Here is a 14,451-nt window from a genome sequence, read left to right as displayed (position 1 = left end):
AGCACCTGCTGAAAAATGTCGAAAACTCCGGTATTCGTTTTTCGGCTGTAACTTTTGATGCGTTGATCGCAGCGTATTGGGACTGCGCCCAATCGATTTCTCTCGCAAAATTACGTCGGAATAGTGCATGAAAGAATTTATTCCAGCACTTTTTAAAATCGCGAAAATTTTCGCCAAAAATGCAAAGGGGTTAGCCTTGCTTTTTTTTTGGCCGAAAAATTTTTGGTCTTAGATTTGATTCAAACGACCGTTTTCTGGTCATTTGGACACCCAGGAACTCAGAAATCGCAGCGAAAAGAGCGTAGGACCAACAGGAGAGAAATGGCGAGTGAAAAAGCACCTGCTGAAAAATGTCGAAAACTCCGGTATTCGTTTTTCAGCTGTAACTTTTGATGCGTTGATCGCAGCGTATTGGGACTGCGCCCAATCGATTTCTCTCGCAAAATTACGTCGGAATAGTGCATGAAAGAATTTATTCCAGCACTTTTTAAAATCGCGAAAATTTTCGCCAAAAATGCAAAGGGGTTAGCCTTGCTTTTTTTTTGGCCGAAAAAATTTTGGTCTTAGATTTGATTCAAACGACCGTTTTCTGATCATTTGGACACCCAGGAACTCAGAAATCGCAGCGAAAAGAGCGTAGGACCAACAGGAGAAAAATGGCGAGCGAAAAGGCACCTGCTGAAAAATGTCGAAAACACAGGTTTTCGTTTTTCGGCTGTAACTCTTGATGCGTTGATCGCAGCGTATTGGGACTGCGCCCAATCGATTTTTCTCGCAAAATTACGTCGGAATAGTGCGTGAAAGAATTTATTCCAGCACTTTTTAAAATCGCGAAAATTTTTGCCAAAAATGCAAAGGGGTTAGCCTTGCTTTTTTTTTGGCCGAAAAATTTTTGGTCTTAGATTTGATTCAAACGACCGTTTTCTGATCAATTGGACACCCAGGAACTCAGAAAACGCAGCGAAAAGAGCGTAGGACCAACAGGAGAGATATGGCGAGCGAAAAAGCACCTGCTGAAAAATGTCGAAAACACAGGTTTTCGTTTTTCGGCTGTAACTTTTGATGCGTTGATCGCAGCGTATTGGGACTGCGCCCAATCGATTTCTCTCGCATAATTACGTCGGAATAGTGCATGAAAGAATTTATTCCAGCACTTTTCGGAATCGCGAAAATTTTCGCCAAAAATGCAAAGGGGTTAGCCTTGCTTTTTTTTTGGCCGAAAAATTTTTGGTCTTAGATTTGATTCAAACGACCGTTTTCTGATCATTTGGACACCCAGGAACTCAGAAATCGCAGCGAAAAGAGCGTAGGACCAACAGGAGAAAAATGGCGAGCGAAAAGGCACCTGCTGAAAAATGTCGAAAACACAGGTTTTCGTTTTTCGGCTGTAACTCTTGATGCGTTGATCGCAGCGTATTGGGACTGCGCCCAATCGATTTTTCTCGCAAAATTACGTCGGAATAGTGCATGAAAGAATTTATTCCAGCACTTTTTAAAATCGCGAAAATTTTCGCCAAAAATGCAAAGGGGTTAGCCTTGCTTTTTTTTTGGCCGAAAAATTTTTGGTCTTAGATTTGATTCAAACGACCGTTTTCTGATCATTTGGACACCCAGGAACTCAGAAAACGAAGCGAAAAGAGCGTAGGACCAACGGGAGAAAAATGGCGAGCGAAAAAGCACCTGCTGAAAAATGTCGAAAACTCCGGTATTCGTTTTTCGGCTGTAACTTTTGATGCGTTGATCGCAGCGTATTGGGACTGCGCCCAATCGATTTCTCTCGCAAAATTACGTCGGAATAGTGCATGAAAGAATTTATTCCAGCACTTTTTAAAATCGCGAAAATTTTCGCCAAAAATGCAAAGGGGTTAGCCTTGCTTTTTTTTTGGCCGAAAAAATTTTGGTCTTAGATTTGATTCAAACGACCGTTTTCTGATCATTTGGACACCCAGGAACTCAGAAATCGCAGCGAAAAGAGCGTAGGACCAACAGGAGAAAAATGGCGAGCGAAAAGGCACCTGCTGAAAAATGTCGAAAACACAGGTTTTCGTTTTTCGGCTGTAACTCTTGATGCGTTGATCGCAGCGTATTGGGACTGCGCCCAATCGATTTTTCTCGCAAAATTACGTCGGAATAGTGCGTGAAAGAATTTATTCCAGCACTTTTTAAAATCGCGAAAATTTTTGCCAAAAATGCAAAGGGGTTAGCCTTGCTTTTTTTTTGGCCGAAAAATTTTTGGTCTTCGATTTGATTCAAACGACCGTTTTCTGATCAATTGGACACCCAGGAACTCAGAAAACGAAGCGAAAAGAGCGTAGGACCAACAGGAGAGATATGGCGAGCGAAAAAGCACCTGCTGAAAAATGTCGAAAACACAGGTTTTCGTTTTTCGGCTGTAACTTTTGATGCGTTGATCGCAGCGTATTGGGACTGCGCCCAATCGATTTCTCTCGCATAATTACGTCGGAATAGTGCATGAAAGAATTTATTCCAGCACTTTTCGGAATCGCGAAAATTTTCGCCAAAAATGCAAAGGGGTTAGCCTTGCTTTTTTTTTGGCCGAAAAATTTTTGGTCTTAGATTTGATTCAAACGACCGTTTTCTGATCATTTGGACACCCAGGAACTCAGAAAACGAAGCGAAAAGAGCGTAGGACCAACGGGAGAAAAATGGCGAGCGAAAAAGCACCTGCTGAAAAATGTCGAAAACTCCGGTATTCGTTTTTCGGCTGTAACTTTTGATGCGTTGATCGCAGCGTATTGGGACTGCGCCCAATCGATTTCTCTCGCAAAATTACGTCGGAATAGTGCATGAAAGAATTTATTCCAGCACTTTTGAAAATCGCGAAAATTTTCGCCGAAAATGCAAAGGGGTTAGCCTTGCTTTTTTTTTGGCCGAAAAAATTTTGGTCTTAGATTTGATTCAAACGACCGTTTTCTGATCATTTGGACACCCAGGAACTCAGAAATCGCAGCGAAAAGAGCGTAGGACCAACAGGAGAAAAATGGCGAGCGAAAAGGCACCTGCTGAAAAATGTCGAAAACACAGGTTTTCGTTTTTCGGCTGTAACTCTTGATGCGTTGATCGCAGCGTATTGGGACTGCGCCCAATCGATTTTTCTCGCAAAATTACGTCGGAATAGTGCGTGAAAGAATTTATTCCAGCACTTTTTAAAATCGCGAAAATTTTTGCCAAAAATGCAAAGGGGTTAGCCTTGCTTTTTTTTTGGCCGAAAAATTTTTGGTCTTAGATTTGATTCAAACGACCGTTTTCTGATCTTTTGGACACCCAGGAACTCAGAAAACGAAGCGAAAAGAGCGTAGGACCAACGGGAGAAAAATGGCGAGCGAAAAAGCACCTGCTGAAAAATGTCGAAAACTCCGGTATTCGTTTTTCGGCTGTAACTTTTGATGCGTTGATCGCAGCGTATTGGGACTGCGCCCAATCGATTTCTCTCGCAAAATTACGTCGGAATAGTGCATGAAAGAATTTATTCCAGCACTTTTTAAAATCGCGAAAATTTTCGCCAAAAATGCAAAGGGGTTAGCCTTGCTTTTTTTTTGGCCGAAAAATTTTTGGTCTTAGATTTGATTCAAACGACCGTTTTCTGGTCATTTGGACACCCAGGAACTCAGAAATCGCAGCGAAAAGAGCGTAGGACCAACAGGAGAGAAATGGCGAGTGAAAAAGCACCTGCTGAAAAATGTCGAAAACTCCGGTATTCGTTTTTCAGCTGTAACTTTTGATGCGTTGATCGCAGCGTATTGGGACTGCGCCCAATCGATTTCTCTCGCAAAATTACGTCGGAATAGTGCATGAAAGAATTTATTCCAGCACTTTTTAAAATCGCGAAAATTTTCGCCAAAAATGCAAAGGGGTTAGCCTTGCTTTTTTTTTGGCCGAAAAAATGTTGGTCTTAGATTTGATTCAAACGACCGTTTTCTGATCATTTGGACACCCAGGAACTCAGAAATCGCAGCGAAAAGAGCGTAGGACCAACAGGAAAAAAATGGCGAGCGAAAAGGCACCTGCTGAAAAATGTCGAAAACACAGGTTTTCGTTTTTCGGCTGTAACTCTTGATGCGTTGATCGCAGCGTATTGGGACTGCGCCCAATCGATTTTTCTCGCAAAATTACGTCGGAATAGTGCGTGAAAGAATTTATTCCAGCACTTTTTAAAATCGCGAAAATTTTTGCCAAAAATGCAAAGGGGTTAGCCTTGCTTTTTTTTTGGCCGAAAAATTTTTGGTCTTAGATTTGATTCAAACGACCGTTTTCTGATCAATTGGACACCCAGGAACTCAGAAAACGCAGCGAAAAGAGCGTAGGACCAACAGGAAAGATATGGCGAGCGAAAAAGCACCTGCTGAAAAATGTCGAAAACACAGGCTTTCGTTTTTCGGCTGTAACTTTTGATGCGTTGATCGCAGCGTATTGGGACTGCGCCCAATCGATTTCTCTCGCATAATTACGTCGGAATAGTGCATGAAAGAATTTATTCCAGCACTTTTCGGAATCGCGAAAATTTTCGCCAAAAATGCAAAGGGGTTAGCCTTGCTTTTTTTTTGGCCGAAAAATTTTTGGTCTTAGATTTGATTCAAACGACCGTTTTCTGATCATTTGGACACCCAGGAACTCAGAAATCGCAGCGAAAAGAGCGTAGGACCAACAGGAGAAAAATGGCGAGCGAAAAGGCACCTGCTGAAAAATGTCGAAAACACAGGTTTTCGTTTTTCGGCTGTAACTCTTGATGCGTTGATCGCAGCGTATTGGGACTGCGCCCAATCGATTTCTCTCGCAAAATTACGTCGGAATAAGGCATGAAAGAATTTATTCCAGCACTTTTTAAAATCGCGAAAATTTTCGCCAAAAATGCAAAGGGGTTAGCCTTGCTTTTTTTTTGGCCGAAAAATTTTTGGTCTTAGATTTGATTCAAACGACCGTTTTCTGATCATTTGGACACCCTGGAACTCAGAAATCGCAGCGAAAAGAGCGTAGGACCAACAGGAGAGAAATGGCGAGTGAAAAAGCACCTGCTGAAAAATGTCGAAAACTCCGGTATTCGTTTTTCGGCTGTAACTTTTGATGCGTTGATCGCAGCGTATTGGGACTGCGCCCAATCGATTTCTCTCGCAAAATTACGTCGGAATAGTGCATGAAAGAATTTATTCCAGCACTTTTTAAAATCGCGAAAATTTTTGCCAAAAATGCAAAGGGGTTAGCCTTGCTTTTTTTTTGGCCGAAAAATTTTTGGTCTTAGATTTGATTCAAACGACCGTTTTCTGATCATTTGGACACCCAGGAACTCAGAAATCGCAGCGAAAAGAGCGTAGGACCAACAGGAGAGAAATGGCGAGTGAAAAAGCACCTGCTGAAAAATGTCGAAAACTCCGGTATTCGTTTTTCGGCTGTAACTTTTGATGCGTTGATCGCAGCGTATTGGGACTGCGCCCAATCGATTTCTCTCGCAAAATTACGTCGGAAGAGTGCATGAAAGAATTTATTCCAGCACTTTTTAAAATCGCGAAAATTTTCGCCAAAAATGCAAAGGGGTTAGCCTTGCTTTTTTTTTGGCCGAAAAATTTTTGGTCTTAGATTTGATTCAAACGACCGTTTTCTGATCATTTGGACACCCAGGAACTCAGAAAACGCAGCGAAAGGAGCGTAGGACCAACAGGAGAAAAATGGCGAGCGAAAAAGCACCTGCTGAAAAATGTCGGAAACACAGGTTTTCGTTTTTCGGCTGTAACTTTTGATGCGTTGATCGCAGCGTATTGGGACTGCGCCCAATCGATTTCTCTCGCAAAATTACGTCGGAATAGTGCATGAAAGAATTTATTCCAGCACTTTTTAAAATCGCGAAAATTTTCGCCAAAAATGCAAAGGGGTTAGCCTTGCTTTTTTTTTGGCCGAAAAATTTTTGGTCTTAGATTTGATTCAAACGACCGTTTTCTGATCATTTGGACACCCAGGAACTCAGAAAACGCAGCGAAAGGAGCGTAGGACCAACAGGAGAAAAATGGCGAGCGAAAAAGCACCTGCTGAAAAATGTCGGAAACACAGGTTTTCGTATTTCGGCTGTAAATTTTGATGCGTTGATCGCAGCGTATTGGGACTGCGCCCAATCGATTTCTCTCGCAAAATTACGTCGGAATAGTGCATGAAAGAATTTATTCCAGCGCTTTTTGAAATCGCGAAAATTTTCGCCAAAAATGCAAAGGGGTTAGCCTTGCTTTTTTTTTGGCCGAAAAAATTTTGGTCTTAGATTTGATTCAAACGACCGTTTTCTGATCATTTGGACACCCAGGAACTCAGAAATCGCAGCGAAAAGAGCGTAGGACCAACAGGAGAAAAATGGCGAGCGAAAAGGCACCTGCTGAAAAATGTCGAAAACACAGGTTTTCGTTTTTCGGCTGTAACTCTTGATGCGTTGATCGCAGCGTATTGGGACTGCGCCCAATCGATTTCTCTCGCAAAATTACGTCGGAATAGTGCATGAAAGAATTTATTCCAGCACTTTTTAAAATCGCGAAAATTTTCGCCAAAAATGCAAAGGGGTTAGCCTTGCTTTTTTTTTGGCCGAAAAATTTTTGGTCTTAGATTTGATTCAAACGACCGTTTTCTGATCATTTGGACACCCAGGAACTCAGAAATCGCAGCGAAAAGAGCGTAGGACCAACAGGAGAGAAATGGCGAGTGAAAATCACCTGCTGAAAAATGTCGAAAACTCCGGTATTCGTTTTTCGGCTGTAACTTTTGATGCGTTGATCGCAGCGTATTGGGACTGCGCCCAATCGATTTCTCTCGCAAAATTACGTCGGAATAGTGCATGAAAGAATTTATTCCAGCACTTTTTAAAATCGCGAAAATTTTCGCCAAAAATGCAAAGGGGTTAGCCTTGCTTTTTTTTTGGCCGAAAAATTTTTGGTCTTAGATTTGATTCAAACGACCGTTTTCTGATCATTTGGACACCCAGGAACTCAGAAATCGCAGCGAAAAGAGCGTAGGACCAACAGGAGAGAAATGGCGAGTGAAAAAGCACCTGCTGAAAAATGTCGAAAACTCCGGTATTCGTTTTTCGGCTGTAACTCTTGATGCGTTGATCGCAGCGTATTGGGACTGCGCCCAATCGATTTTTCTCGCAAAATTACGTCGGAATAGTGCATGAAAGAATTTATTCCAGCACTTTTTAAAATCGCGAAAATTTTCGCCAAAAATGCAAAGGGGTTAGCCTTGCTTTTTTTTTGGCCGAAAAAATTTTGGTCTTAGATTTGATTCAAACGACCGTTTTCTGATCATTTGGACACCCAGGAACTCAGAAATCGCAGCGAAAAGAGCGTAGGACCAACAGGAGAAAAATGGCGAGCGAAAAGGCACCTGCTGAAAAATGTCGAAAACACAGGTTTTCGTTTTTCGGCTGTAACTCTTGATGCGTTGATCGCAGCGTATTGGGACTGCGCCCAATCGATTTTTCTCGCAAAATTACGTCGGAATAGTGCATGAAAGAATTTATTCCAGCACTTTTCAAAATCGCGAAAATTTTCGCCAAAAATGCAAAGGGGTTAGCCTTGCTTTTTTTTTGGCCGAAAAATTTTTGGTCTTAGATTTGATTCAAACGACCGTTTTCTGATCATTTGGACACCCAGGAACTCAGAAATCGCAGCGAAAAGAGCGTAGGACCAACAGGAGAGAAATGGCGAGTGAAAAAGCACCTGCTGAAAAATGTCGAAAACTCCGGTATTCGTTTTTCGGCTGTAACTTTTGATGCGTTGATCGCAGCGTATTGGGACTGCGCCCAATCGATTTCTCTCGCAAAATTACGTCGGAATAGTGCATGAAAGAATTTATTCCAGCACTTTTTAAAATCGCGAAAATTTTCGCCAAAAATGCAAAGGGGTTAGCCTTGCTTTTTTTTTGGCCGAAAAAATTTTGGTCTTAGATTTGATTCAAACGACCGTTTTCTGATCATTTGGACACCCAGGAACTCAGAAATCGCAGCGAAAAGAGCGTAGGACCAACAGGAGAAAAATGGCGAGCGAAAAGGCACCTGCTGAAAAATGTCGAAAACTCCGGTATTCGTTTTTCGGCTGTAACTCTTGATGCGTTGATCGCAGCGTATTGGGACTGCGCCCAATCGATTTTTCTCGCAAAATTACGTCGGAATAGTGCATGAAAGAATTTATTCCAGCACTTTTTAAAATCGCGAAAATTTTTGCCAAAAATGCAAAGGGGTTAGCCTTGCTTTTTTTTTGGCCGAAAAATTTTTGGTCTTAGATTTGATTCAAACGACCGTTTTCTGATCATTTGGACACCCAGGAACTCAGAAATCGCAGCGAAAAGAGCGTAGGACCAACAGGAGAGAAATGGCGAGTGAAAAAGCACCTACTGAAAAATGTCGAAAACTCCGGTATTCGTTTTTCGGCTGTAACTTTTGATGCGTTGATCGCAGCGTATTGGGACTGCGCCCAATCGATTTCTCTCGCAAAATTACGTCGGAATAGTGCATGAAAGAATTTATTCCAGCACTTTTTAAAATCGCGAAAATTTTCGCCAAAAATGCAAAGGGGTTAGCCTTGCTTTTTTTTTGGCCGAAAAATTTTTGGTCTTAGATTTGATTCAAACGACCGTTTTCTGATCATTTGGACACCCAGGAACTCAGAAATCGCAGCGAAAAGAGCGTAGGACCAACAGGAAAGATATGGCGAGCGAAAAAGCACCTGCTGAAAAATGTCGAAAACACAGGTTTTCGTTTTTCGGCTGTAACTTTTGATGCGTTGATCGCAGCGTATTGGGACTGCGCCCAATCGATTTCTCTCGCATAATTACGTCGGAATAGTGCATGAAAGAATTTATTCCAGCACTTTTCGGAATCGCGAAAATTTTCGCCAAAAATGCAAAGGGGTTAGCCTTGCTTTTTTTTTGGCCGAAAAATTTTTGGTCTTAGATTTGATTCAAACGACCGTTTTCTGATCATTTGGACACCCAGGAACTCAGAAATCGCAGCGAAAAGAGCGTAGGACCAACAGGAGAAAAATGGCGAGTGAAAAAGCACCTGCTGAAAAATGTCGAAAACTCCGGTATTCGTTTTTCGGCTGTAACTTTTGATGCGTTGATCGCAGCGTATTGGGACTGCGCCCAATCGATTTCTCTCGCAAAATTACGTCGGAATAGTGCATGAAAGAATTTATTCCAGCACTTTTTAAAATCGCGAAAATTTTTGCCAAAAATGCAAAGGGGTTAGCCTTGCTTTTTTTTTGGCCGAAAAATTTTTGGTCTTAGATTTGATTCAAACGACCGTTTTCTGATCATTTGGACACCCAGGAACTCAGAAATCGCAGCGAAAAGAGCGTAGGACCAACAGGAGAGAAATGGCGAGTGAAAAAGCACCTGCTGAAAAATGTCGAAAACTCCGGTATTCGTTTTTCGGCTGTAACTTTTGATGCGTTGATCGCAGCGTATTGGGACTGCGCCCAATCGATTTCTCTCGCAAAATTACGTCGGAAGAGTGCATGAAAGAATTTATTCCAGCACTTTTTAAAATCGCGAAAATTTTCGCCAAAAATGCAAAGGGGTTAGCCTTGCTTTTTTTTTGGCCGAAAAATTTTTGGTCTTAGATTTGATTCAAACGACCGTTTTCTGATCATTTGGACACCCAGGAACTCAGAAAACGCAGCGAAAGGAGCGTAGGACCAACAGGAGAAAAATGGCGAGCGAAAAAGCACCTGCTGAAAAATGTCGGAAACACAGGTTTTCGTTTTTCGGCTGTAACTTTTGATGCGTTGATCGCAGCGTATTGGGACTGCGCCCAATCGATTTCTCTCGCAAAATTACGTCGGAATAGTGCATGAAAGAATTTATTCCAGCACTTTTTAAAATCGCGAAAATTTTCGCCAAAAATGCAAAGGGGTTAGCCTTGCTTTTTTTTTGGCCGAAAAATTTTTGGTCTTAGATTTGATTCAAACGACCGTTTTCTGATCATTTGGACACCCAGGAACTCAGAAAACGCAGCGAAAGGAGCGTAGGACCAACAGGAGAAAAATGGCGAGCGAAAAAGCACCTGCTGAAAAATGTCGGAAACACAGGTTTTCGTATTTCGGCTGTAAATTTTGATGCGTTGATCGCAGCGTATTGGGACTGCGCCCAATCGATTTCTCTCGCAAAATTACGTCGGAATAGTGCATGAAAGAATTTATTCCAGCGCTTTTTAAAATCGCGAAAATTTTCGCCAAAAATGCAAAGGGGTTAGCCTTGCTTTTTTTTTGGCCGAAAAAATTTTGGTCTTAGATTTGATTCAAACGACCGTTTTCTGATCATTTGGACACCCAGGAACTCAGAAATCGCAGCGAAAAGAGCGTAGGACCAACAGGAGAAAAATGGCGAGCGAAAAGGCACCTGCTGAAAAATGTCGAAAACACAGGTTTTCGTTTTTCGGCTGTAACTCTTGATGCGTTGATCGCAGCGTATTGGGACTGCGCCCAATCGATTTTTCTCGCAAAATTACGTCGGAATAGTGCATGAAAGAATTTATTCCAGCACTTTTTAAAATCGCGAAAATTTTTGCCAAAAATGCAAAGGGGTTAGCCTTGCTTTTTTTTTGGCCGAAAAATTTTTGGTCTTAGATTTGATTCAAACGACCGTTTTCTGATCATTTGGACACCCAGGAACTCAGAAATCGCAGCGAAAAGAGCGTAGGACCAACAGGAGAGAAATGGCGAGTGAAAAAGCACCTACTGAAAAATGTCGAAAACTCCGGTATTCGTTTTTCGGCTGTAACTTTTGATGCGTTGATCGCAGCGTATTGGGACTGCGCCCAATCGATTTCTCTCGCAAAATTACGTCGGAATAGTGCATGAAAGAATTTATTCCAGCACTTTTTAAAATCGCGAAAATTTTCGCCAAAAATGCAAAGGGGTTAGCCTTGCTTTTTTTTTGGCCGAAAAATTTTTGGTCTTAGATTTGATTCAAACGACCGTTTTCTGATCATTTGGACACCCAGGAACTCAGAAATCGCAGCGAAAAGAGCGTAGGACCAACAGGAGAGAAATGGCGAGTGAAAATCACCTGCTGAAAAATGTCGAAAACTCCGGTATTCGTTTTTCGGCTGTAACTTTTGATGCGTTGATCGCAGCGTATTGGGACTGCGCCCAATCGATTTCTCTCGCAAAATTACGTCGGAATAGTGCATGAAAGAATTTATTCCAGCACTTTTTAAAATCGCGAAAATTTTCGCCAAAAATGCAAAGGGGTTAGCCTTGCTTTTTTTTTGGCCGAAAAAATTTTGGTCTTAGATTTGATTCAAACGACCGTTTTCTGATCATTTGGACACCCAGGAACTCAGAAATCGCAGCGAAAAGAGCGTAGGACCAACAGGAGAAAAATGGCGAGCGAAAAGGCACCTGCTGAAAAATGTCGAAAACTCCGGTATTCGTTTTTCGGCTGTAACTCTTGATGCGTTGATCGCAGCGTATTGGGACTGCGCCCAATCGATTTCTCTCGCAAAATTACGTCGGAATAGTGCATGAAAGAATTTATTCCAGCACTTTTTAAAATCGCGAAAATTTTCGCCAAAAATGCAAAGGGGTTAGCCTTGCTTTTTTTTTGGCCGAAAAATTTTTGGTCTTAGATTTGATTCAAACGACCGTTTTCTGATCATTTGGACACCCAGGAACTCAGAAATCGCAGCGAAAAGAGCGTAGGACCAACAGGAGAGAAATGGCGAGTGAAAATCACCTGCTGAAAAATGTCGAAAACTCCGGTATTCGTTTTTCGGCTGTAACTTTTGATGCGTTGATCGCAGCGTATTGGGACTGCGCCCAATCGATTTCTCTCGCAAAATTACGTCGGAATAGTGCATGAAAGAATTTATTCCAGCACTTTTTAAAATCGCGAAAATTTTCGCCAAAAATGCAAAGGGGTTAGCCTTGCTTTTTTTTTGGCCGAAAAATTTTTGGTCTTAGATTTGATTCAAACGACCGTTTTCTGATCATTTGGACACCCAGGAACTCAGAAATCGCAGCGAAAAGAGCGTAGGACCAACAGGAGAGAAATGGCGAGTGAAAAAGCACCTGCTGAAAAATGTCGAAAACTCCGGTATTCGTTTTTCGGCTGTAACTCTTGATGCGTTGATCGCAGCGTATTGGGACTGCGCCCAATCGATTTTTCTCGCAAAATTACGTCGGAATAGTGCATGAAAGAATTTATTCCAGCACTTTTTAAAATCGCGAAAATTTTTGCCAAAAATGCAAAGGGGTTAGCCTTGCTTTTTTTTTGGCCGAAAAATTTTTGGTCTTAGATTTGATTCAAACGACCGTTTTCTGATCATTTGGACACCCAGGAACTCAGAAATCGCAGCGAAAAGAGCGTAGGTCCAACAGGAGAGAAATGGCGAGTGAAAAAGCACCTGCTGAAAAATGTCGAAAACTCCGGTATTCGTTTTTCGGCTGTAACTTTTGATGCGTTGATCGCAGCGTATTGGGACTGCGCCCAATCGATTTCTCTCGCAAAATTACGTCGGAATAGTGCATGAAAGAATTTATTCCAGCACTTTTTAAAATCGCGAAAATTTTCGCCAAAAATGCAAAGGGGTTAGCCTTGCTTTTTTTTTGGCCGAAAAATTTTTGGTCTTAGATTTGATTCAAACGACCGTTTTCTGATCATTTGGACACCCAGGAACTCAGAAATCGCAGCGAAAAGAGCGTAGGACCAACAGGAGAGAAATGGCGAGTGAAAATCACCTGCTGAAAAATGTCGAAAACTCCGGTATTCGTTTTTCGGCTGTAACTCTTGATGCGTTGATCGCAGCGTATTGGGACTGCGCCCAATCGATTTTTCTCGCAAAATTACGTCGGAATAGTGCATGAAAGAATTTATTCCAGCACTTTTTAAAATCGCGAAAATTTTCGCCAAAAATGCAAAGGGGTTAGCCTTGCTTTTTTTTTGGCCAAAAAAATTTTGGTCTTAGATTTGATTCAAACGACCGTTTTCTGATCATTTGGACACCCAGGAACTCAGAAATCGCAGCGAAAAGAGCGTAGGACCAACAGGAGAAAAATGGCGAGCGAAAAGGCACCTGCTGAAAAATGTCGAAAACACAGGTTTTCGTTTTTCGGCTGTAACTCTTGATGCGTTGATCGCAGCGTATTGGGACTGCGCCCAATCGATTTTTCTCGCAAAATTACGTCGGAATAGTGCATGAAAGAATTTATTCCAGCACTTTTCAAAATCGCGAAAATTTTTGCCAAAAATGCAAAGGGGTTAGCCTTGCTTTTTTTTTGGCCGAAAAATTTTTGGTCTTAGATTTGATTCAAACGACCGTTTTCTGATCATTTGGACACCCAGGAACTCAGAAATCGCAGCGAAAAGAGCGTAGGACCAACAGGAGAGAAATGGCGAGTGAAAAAGCACCTGCTGAAAAATGTCGAAAACTCCGGTATTCGTTTTTCGGCTGTAACTTTTGATGCGTTGATCGCAGCGTATTGGGACTGCGCCCAATCGATTTCTCTCGCATAATTACGTCGGAATAGTGCATGAAAGAATTTATTCCAGCACTTTTTAAAATCGCGAAAATTTTCGCCAAAAATGCAAAGGGGTTAGCCTTGCTTTTTTTTTGGCCGAAAAAATTTTGGTCTTAGATTTGATTCAAACGACCGTTTTCTGATCATTTGGACACCCAGGAACTCAGAAATCGCAGCGAAAAGAGCGTAGGACCAACAGGAGAAAAATGGCGAGCGAAAAGGCACCTGCTGAAAAATGTCGAAAACACAGGTTTTCGTTTTTCGGCTGTAACTCTTGATGCGTTGATCGCAGCGTATTGGGACTGCGCCCAATCGATTTTTCTCGCAAAATTACGTCGGAATAGTGCATGAAAGAATTTATTCCAGCACTTTTCAAAATCGCGAAAATTTTTGCCAAAAATGCAAAGGGGTTAGCCTTGCTTTTTTTTTGGCCGAAAAATTTTTGGTCTTAGATTTGATTCAAACGACCGTTTTCAGATCATTTGGACACCCAGGAACTCAGAAATCGCAGCGAAAAGAGCGTAGGACCAACAGGAGAGAAATGGCGAGTGAAAAAGCACCTGCTGAAAAATGTCGAAAACTCCGGTATTCGTTTTTCGGCTGTAACTTTTGATGCGTTGATCGCAGCGTATTGGGACTGCGCCCAATCGATTTCTCTCGCAAAATTACGTCGGAATAGTGCATGAAAGAATTTATTCCAGCACTTTTTAAAATCGCGAAAATTTTCGCCAAAAATGCAAAGGGGTTAGCCTTGCTTTTTTTTTGGCCGAAAAAATTTTGGTCTTAGATTTGATTCAAACGACCGTTTTCTGATCATTTGGACACCCAGGAACTCAGAAATCGCAGCGAAAAGAGCGTAGGACCAACAGGAGAAAAATGGCGAGCGAAAAGGCACCTGCTGAAAAATGTCGAAAACACAGGTTTTCGTTTTTCGGCTGTA

The sequence above is a fragment of the Neodiprion fabricii genome, chromosome 5 (assembly GCF_021155785.1).
Source record: "Neodiprion fabricii isolate iyNeoFabr1 chromosome 5, iyNeoFabr1.1, whole genome shotgun sequence".
In the NCBI taxonomy this organism is placed as follows: domain Eukaryota; kingdom Metazoa; phylum Arthropoda; class Insecta; order Hymenoptera; family Diprionidae; genus Neodiprion; species Neodiprion fabricii.
The sequence above is the reverse complement of the archived record's forward strand: the minus strand, read 5'-3'. Positions refer to the sequence as shown.